This window comes from Bombyx mandarina, chromosome 03, assembly GCF_030267445.1.
Source record: "Bombyx mandarina strain Sakado chromosome 03, ASM3026744v2".
Taxonomy (NCBI): Eukaryota; Metazoa; Arthropoda; class Insecta; order Lepidoptera; family Bombycidae; genus Bombyx; species Bombyx mandarina.
The window spans coordinates 3,131,259-3,140,545 of record NC_143210.1 but is presented as its reverse complement, the minus strand read 5'-3'; the positions used below and the strand labels follow the sequence as shown (position 1 = coordinate 3,140,545).

Below are 9,287 nucleotides of genomic sequence, written 5' to 3'. Positions count from 1 at the left end.
GTTTTTATTGTTATTGCGACGGCAAGTTAATGAAGTCATTAGCTTAGCCTTTAAACACGACAAAAGCTTATGTCATCACTCATCTTGAGGTATGAGCGATATGAAGTGACTCAATTGTATTCTACAATCACTATCCCACAATTCAAACCAGTACCTATGCACGACTATTTCGTGACAGAGGTTAGCTTTATAACCCAAGAACCGGTGTGTTCATGTTCTTAAACACATATACATATCGACGCTTGAAAGGCAAACGTGACTAACGGCCGTTTTCAATAACGTATCTGAGCTTACGGATAGATAGCTATCTCCGAATATCAGCAAGAGCGTATCTATCCTTAGTTTGCGTTTTACAATCACGGATAAGTGCTATCTCTCTTTAACCAACAGTAGATAGCTTCTTCCCTCCGATTTATCCGAGCCTCTTGATACGTTTCGTTCTACTACAAATACGAAACAACATCAGGATCAAGACTTATTTTATTTTATTCTAAATTATATCTATAATTTAACCAGCATATCGTAGACTATCATAAACACATTTGTTTATAACAAAAAGTAATAAAAACATATGTAGATTTTTTTAAATTGGACGTATTGCTATTTTTATCCTAGTCGAAATTATGAAACGAAACGTTATGACAGTCCGTTGGCCAATAAGCAGTGATCAGTTTCTTTTGTTTGTTTTTCTATTGTTTACCTACTATATTAGATGATGACTTACCTCCAAAACGCTTTAAAACTTTCGTTTATAATTCTAAGTGTGTTTATAATTAAAGAGCTACAGTGAAATAAAATGAATTCTGTAAGTATCTATGAACTACATTGATAATAATAATTTTACTTTGAAAACTTTGAGTTCAAGTTTAGAAAATATATCTTTTTCAGTCAAGAAAGGCAGCACCCATGACAAAAGATGAGACGATGATTCTAGCAGAACTTGTGGCGGCGAAAAAACATTTCAATAATAAGGCAACAAATGCCACAAACAATAAATTGAAGGAGCAGGCTTGGCAAACCCTTGTAAATGATTTTAATTCGTCGATTCGTCGTTTCCGACGAACTCCATCGCAACTTCGACTAAAATGGGAAAACTTAAAGAACGCTACGGCAACATAAGAAACAACCTTAGTAAGGTTAGTATAATTAGTTGATTGTTTGTCTCTAATAACACATTGATAAACATGATTTTTTCTCCAGGTTGCCGTAGTATTTGAAATAATTATGCTCTTTGTTACAGGCTGGAGGTGGTAAGGATTGCAGATGAAATTTTGGATAAAGCATGCACATTGTTGTAGGTCACATATAATATTTTTAACACTTATACAGCCAAGCGGAAACAAGATGGAAGAAAAGAAATGCAAGGCTAGCATAGGGACAATGCATTAGCAGAATATCTAATAGCAAAAAAGAGACTTGACTTGGAAAATAAATAAAAGGAGATTGTTGTAGCAAAAGTTAAGTTAGATTTAGATAATGCTAGTTTAAAAAATTAAAAATTACTTAAAAGGAATATTAAATTTCATAAATTAAGTAGGCAATAATAATTTTATGTTAGATAGTTTTTTAAGTATATGTACAAATTCTAAATTAAATATCTTGCATGTACTAACTACCATGTAATTATCATTTTGGAAAATAAAAAATAGTCAAATTATCTTTGGAGTTTATTTTATAAATTATCTTTGGAAGCAATTATTTACAAGTGAGTCGACTATTATCAAAGCCGGCAATGTGACTGTTGGACAATTATTGTAAATCAGAAAAACGAATTATTGACTTTGTATTCCATTGACATTCACAAAACTCTTCTGAACGACATCTTAGATAAATAACAGGTTAAGTATTAACCTTTATTTAATGCAGGTTTGGAACCGTATTCTTTGAAGGAGACGATTATATTCAAATCAATCTGTATTGACATATCAATAATTTTTTTTTGTCCAATTGCACAGATTGTCACCTTTGATATTAGACGACTCAAGTACATAGTTGTATTTCATATGTAAGTTTTGAAAAATTGTTAAGAACAATTATATTATTTTCCTGTAGTGTATCTGCGACTGAAATTTCTGATTCTAATTCTTCTAAATTCATACTTCTGACGATATTATGCAGCATGGCAGCTATAATAACAGCTTGCATATTTTCTAGTTTTAATCTACTTTTCAATGATATACATGGAGTCTTCTTTTACAAACACCAATGCATCTGAAAATTATACATTATTCGCTTACATTATTTTACAATACAGTATAACAAACTCTTAACTAAAAAAAAAGATTACCTCTCTATAGTATTCCTTGTTTGAATATGTGATTCATTTTAAATCGTTCCGATTGAGTATGTGGGTTAATTAATCACGTTAAAAGATAGGGTTGTGGGGATAGCCTCTATCGGCAAGCAAATAGCAATTTCCAAGTCCACCTTGTTATCAATGTTCTCTTGATATGTAGATAATTTATTATAATAGTGTCATATTAAATTCATATAAACACCTAAATATATAATATAAATAAATAAAAATATAATAATAATCTATATATATATAAATGAAACCCGTTTTCCGTTGTCACGACATAACATGAATACAGCTTGACCGATTTGGCTAATTTTGGTCTTGAATTATTTGTTGAAGTCCAGAGAAGGTTTAAATGGTTAGATAAATATAAAAATATTCGGAATTAAATAAAAATAACAATTTTGTTTTTCCTTTGATGTGTCCCCCGTCGGACGGATTCCTTTTGTTTGTTTTAAGTTTATCTTAAACAAAAGTTTAGGTCTTTTATTTATCGATTGAGGCACTACGAAGTCTGCCGGGTCAGCTAGTATATAATAATAATAATATAAATAAGGTAATATAAATAAGAAATACCTTTTCAATCAGAATGGTTAATTATAGTTGTATCATGAGTAGACCCAGGCCATCAAGCAACAACATTTTGAAACATCAATGATGCATTGCACACAAAATACACATTCGAAATACTCTTTTTCTATTTCTAAATTCCTCTCCTATATTTGAATCTGTAACACAAATATAAAATGTAGAGGTATCAGTGTGTAATAAGAATGAAGGTAAATAGCCTACCAGGTTATTGTATTAGTATATGAATGTCATTTAGGGCACCATGGGAATCCAGCAGTATTATAGAATTCCTGTCGAGTGTGATTTTGTAACACAACAAAAATTAGGTATAATTTTGTATTGCTATAAAAATATAAGTTGTAATAACGAGTACTTTTATGGTTAAAATTTATCTTACCTTTCTGACGTTACACTCAAATATGGTCTCATTAAATTAGTCAATTCATTCACAACACCTTTGCTCAGAAATCTATAGTCAAATTCGTAATTATTTATCTTCGCCATGTAATTCAGACGATCTTTATTTTCCTTCGGCCTCACTATCACTATCTGCATCACAATCCATTATCATTTGAAATAATTCCATATCACTATCATCACTGCTACAATATGCCAATATGAAGAGAAACAATTATTAAATTATAGCGATTTACTTTCGAAAGATAAACATGTAACCGGCCGATTTTGACAGATAAGCGAATGCCCTTACTAGAGATAGCGCCGCCTACCGGAGAGTTACTTAAAACTCATATTGAAACGGAAGTAGCACGATTTGTATGAGCGTTCTATCTTTAGCAGGCTATCCGTCCTCCCGACGATGGATAGATAAATCCGATAGGAACTGCTGTCCGTCGATAGGTTATTGGAACGTAAGTAAGGAGAAAAAGACAGATTTGTCTATCTTTAGTAACCGAAACTAGGGATAGATAGGTTATTGAAAACGGCCGTAAGCGACAATGCGTAAACTTTACAGTAGACTAATTTAAAGTTGAAATTAATTTAAAATATACACGAGAAATACCTGAAAAAAAATCTATTTTAAAGAATTTAGCTGTAGGATTGAAATGATTTTAACAAACCTAGAAATATATTTTTTTTACGCACCGAATATAGTTATTGCCTATCATTTATGTACAAAGCAGTTATTGTCGCTTAGTCACGTTTGCCTTTCAGGCGTCGATATATATCTGAGTTTATTCACCCGTATAGGCTAAAAATATACAAAAAAGCTATTAGGTACAAGTCGCGTACGTCACGCTTCTCAGATAAATACACATTTACCTAAATATTGAAATTTTGATTTCTAAAAATGACGAACTAAATAAATACTATTGTAAATAAATATTATTTACTATAAAATATTGAAGGCTGGGGCAGTCGTTGTACTTTAAAAATTAAGACCTTTGAACTCATGCGGCAGCGGCTTGGCTCTGCCCCTGGCATTGCTGAAGTCCATGGGCAACGGTAACCACTCACCATCGGGTGGGCCGTATGCTCGTCTGCCTACAAGGGCAATAAAAAAAATAAAAAAAAATCTCAAAGTGGGTGGCGGCATTAACGTTGTTCGTGTCTATGGGCTTTGCTAACCACTTAACCAGGTGGGCGTGACCTCGTCCACCCATCTAAGCAATAAAAAAAAATACAACAACATATTTTCGACAAACATTATTATTGTTAGTGACACTACTGAAGTGTTGTGCGCAGATATGTAACTAGTTTTCGTCGTTAATCCCGAATTTCGAGTTACAACCGTGGACGTGTTAGCCTTGACGTTCGGCTTATAGTCTCGTCTGGGCCGAATCTAGTTTAAATATCAATAACACTGAATTACGTCCACCAAATTAGCGATATGCTAACAGCGAGATAAATATTCTAAATCAAAATCATAATAGAGGTGTTCATCAGCTAACTCCTTTAAGAACGTGAGTTCAAATTATAAGAACTTAGCAAAATATTTCTGCTTAGATTTAATGAATTCATGTTTTCTGCTTTTATTAGTAGCAAGCCTATTACTGGCCTGGGTCTGTGGCCGAACCTCCTACGAGGTCCCCACGCCTAGGGGGCGCGAGGGGTATGTGGGACTGGTCCGCGACTGCGAGATCGCGAGACCAAGGATGTTTTCAGGACCCTACCCACTAAACGACTCCCCTGCACTCTTCGCCCAAGCGTCCGATCCCCTCCGAGGGCAGAACCCGAATGAGATAAGAGGGTTATCGCGGTCAACACTACAACCAGATGGCGTAGCTCACCCCAAGGATGCCCGGCCGACGTAGTCTTCGAGGCGAATCGAAGGTTCTGAAACGTCGGCCGTCTCGTTACGGCAGCCCGTCAGGCCACCCAGACGGTGCCGCTGGTGCCCTGGAATCCCCCGCTGGACCAGAACCAGCCTGCCGGGTCGGGACGCGATACACCGCCAATCGGTTGGTCTTTTATTTCGAAGATATTCCTTCTTGGGAGCGCGCTAGAGTGCTGGTAGCGCACCGTGCGGCCTCGACCCCCATAGGTCGCCTCATGACCTTCACTGGCGGGAAGCCACCACCTACAGGGGCCGGGGCGTATGCTCGTACTGTCTCCTCCGGCTCCCGGCTCCACGGCGACGGATCGGTGTGGAAAGGGAAGATCTCTCCCTCTCTCGTTCCGCCGCCTCCTTCTGACTATCAAAAGTCGAGAGGCCTGCCTTTAATGTTTTTTCCTACCTGTGCTGGTAACGCGACTCACTGAAAAGATCTGGCGAGAAGCTGTGTTTGAGGCTTAATCTGCTCTTCGAACCCTTTGTCGCAAGAGCACCGATAGTGGATCGGGAGGTTCCAAAATGACGTGCCTTCAATGTCTTCAACAATGGCGGTTTTTGGGGGGCTATTCCATTTTCACAGCGCGCTTGCTAGAAGGCGCTAGAGTAATGATTGCAAACGGGTGCTACATGGGTTAGATACGCTAATATTAAAGTAAAGATCTACTCTCCAGCCTACAATACTTCTACGTGTAGCTACGACTAGACGTTGTAGGCTTCGTTTATTTTACTCTTAGTATAGATACTTTTAAGGGGTCATTAAACTCTAAAATGAGCAACCATCTACAATATTACACGATCACTACGGATAACAGGGTAAAAACTCGACGCGACAGTTTCATGACAATTTCAATGACAGCGCTGAGAATATACGATCAACCAGAAATCTTAAGATAACGTTACTGGTGGTAGATCCTCTTGTGAGTCCGCACGGGTAGGTACCATCACCCCGCCTATTTCTGCCGTGAAGCAGTAATGCGTTTCGGTTTGAAGGGTGGGGCAGCCGTTGTTACTATACTAAGACCTTAGAGCTCATATCTCAATGTGGGTGGCGGCATTTACGTTGTAGATGTCTATGGGCTCCGGTAACCACTTAATGCCAGGTGAGCTGTGAGCTCCTTCACACATCTATGCAATAAAAAAATAACAAAAAAAACATAGAGAAATTACACACACAACAGGAAAATTTACAAAATAACTTCTCTGTCATTTGTAAAATAATCCTTTTATCAGTTACTGGTAAAATGCACAATTACATCAATGCGAAACAATAATTTCTCGGATAACAAATGGAAAAAAAAAGCAATTAGATCGAGTACTTTTAGGTCGAATGAAGGATTTTATTGATTATATAAACAACGTAATCAAACAATACGAATGGATAATATGAGTCGTCTATTATCAAAGGTGGCAATCTGTGCAGTTGGACAAATTTTTTTTATTGATAATATGTCAATACAGATTGATTTGAATATAATCGTCTCCTTCAAAGAATACAGTTCAAAACCTGAATTAAATAAAGTATTAACTTAACCTGTTATTTATCTAAGATGTCGTTCAGAAGAGTTCTGTGACTGCCAATGGAATACTAAGTCAATAATTCGTTTTTCTGCTTTACCAATAATTGTCCAAAAGTCACATTGACGGCTTTGATAATAGTCGACTCATATATCTGTCTTTTATTTGTAAACAATGTAACAGTGTTTTGTCTACGAAATATATGTTTTCGTTGCGTAATATTATTTATTTGTGTTTTCAAAGTTTTATTAAAGTATTATTAGAGTGTTTAATGCATAAATAAAGTGTGTGAAATATGTTGGCACTCAAAACAGGTGGTCAATTAGTTCTAAATGCCCTGTCAATCGGCTGGCAAAAATACATGTAGTTGATGCATACGTATTGGTTCAGAAATGTTTGTAAATTAATTCGGATTTATTAATGATGTAATGTAGAAATGCGTTTCGGTTTTGAAAGGTGGGGTAGACTTTGTACTGTAAAAACTGAGACTCAGAACTAATGTCTAAAGGTCCTCCTTGCGTCATTTTCCTCAGTGATGTGGGTTGTGACCTTTACGGAGCACTTTTGTTTTGACTATGTCTCAATTCCTTCCCATCCTCTGCGCAGTGGATAGCAACCTTAATCCTCATCGAGTCCTATGTCGTCTTAATTTGGTCGGACCAGCGCATGGGACTACTAGTTTTTTAAGATCGTGATCCTTGTACCTTGCAACGTGACCGAAAACTCAAAAATCCTAGGTAGGCAAGTGGTGAAGAGTCCAGGGAATCCGCAGCATCTTCCTCCAGCACCACATCTCAAGCGCGGCGATCAGATTTCGAACAGCCTTCTTTAGAGTAACTGTCTCATGGTGGATGACCACTTGCTATCGGAGGGGCTGTGATCTCGTCCAGCCAAGTAACAATTTACTCATACATGGAGTGGCGGGCAAGTTCGAAGCGCGCTCAAAACAGTGTTGTAATACATTTTGGAAAACAAATGTCCCTATTTATCGCTGTAATTTAGGGATTTCCAAACTATTGTCGCCAAGAGACCCCCTTTCCAAAATAAACTGAACTGATACACAACCATAACCAGATAACTTTAAAAATGTAAAAATGAAAATAAAAAATTCTTATATGAAATTTATGACTGTATAAAGAAATTCAATAAAACTTGAAATGCGCAGGCAGATTTTTAACCCTTTGACTGCCATGTAGGTCACTCGTGTCCGACTTGGCGCCCTGAAGTAATTATTTCGATTTCTGTTACCAAGGCACTTAGTAGACTCTGGGAAAGACGGATTCGAAGATACTGAAAATGAACCTACTTCTCCTCCGTGCGTCGTGTTCCTCAGTGCTGAGGATCGTGACCTTTACTGAATACATACGTAAAGGTTTTCTTGGGAAAATTGCTAGTGGTCGTTTACCGCGTCCTTCCACAGCAGAATTTCAGAGGCGATTTAGTTCCTCTGGCTATTGAAGCCCTAGTTCGGGTTAGTTGATCGTCGCCTGTTGCTCGGCGTTATATCTTTACGGCCGAGTAGGCGACATATCGACGCCAGCCCTCCTTTTTTCTCATCCGGGCTTGGGACCGGCAATGGCAGAGTTAACCTACTTCTAACCTACTTCTACTACCACTAAAGTTAACCTACTTCTAAGAGCCCTAAAAGAGTAAAACATGCATTAAAAACAAAAGAAGGCAATGTTAGGCAATCCAGACGATTTGTAACAGAAATCGACATAATTACTTCAGTGTGCTTAGTGCGAGTTTTTGAACGTTCTCGATAGCGTTAAAGTTATCTCAAATTTGTATGGAGTTGGAACGTATGCCTACGTTTGCCGCTAGGGGCGCTGTTTTTTTATTTTTTAATGCCCTTGTAGGCAGACGAGCATACGGCCCACCTGATAGTGAGTGGTTACCGTCGCCCGTGGACTTCAGCAATGCCAGGGGCATATCCAAACCGCTGCCTACGTTTCAAATGCATACAAATTTGACTTAACTTTTACGCTATCGAGAACGTTAAAAAACTCGCACTAAGCACACAGTGTGCCACGCAGGACACCGCTGACCTAGATGGGAGTCAAAGGGTTAAGAAAATCTTATAGTACGTAAACAATTACCGACCAATAATATTCGGATCGGAAAAAAATACTCGCTTCCATATTTCTAAACAATACATATTGGATTCCGATGTTGCATTGTCATTCTTGTATTTGAACTGTGAAGAAGTGTAAACGGATTCCAATTATTACTTATTCATGTATTGTAAATTTAAGCGATACGAATTTTTAATTCAACTTTTAGTTTGTTGCTTTCGATTCGAATCCGCGTATTTGTGTTTATTATAATGCCATGTCGCCACACTCATTGAGACATGAACGAAATCTCAATTGAATCGGTGTGAAAATAATTAAAAGCATTGCCATAGACTACGGCGTGTATGCTTTTGAAAGTACATACCATAAACTAGTCATTAAATTACTTCAACAATTGAGCAATGTAATTACATAAAAGAATATAACAAAAGAAAAGCTACTCAGTGAAAATAAAACCACAGCTCTTTTTCCAAAAAATAAACTCGAAAACGTAAGGGTCACACGTTATTACCATACAACGCAATAAAGATGAAAG

General features: G+C 37.2%; 1 long non-coding RNA gene across 2 annotated transcripts; it reads left to right on the top strand.

The window, feature by feature from the left end:
• Window positions 1-318: 318 nt before the first annotated feature.
• LOC149503245 (uncharacterized) lies at window positions 319-1,657 on the top strand. Of its 2 annotated transcripts, XR_016325583.1 has the most exons (3): window positions 638-805; window positions 889-1,136; window positions 1,241-1,657. It is a non-coding gene; the product is annotated as an uncharacterized LOC149503245 (long non-coding RNA). The 2 variants fall into 2 exon arrangements; XR_016325582.1 differs by having other exon boundaries at window positions 319-1,136.
• The last annotated feature ends 7,630 nt before the right edge of the window (window positions 1,658-9,287 follow it).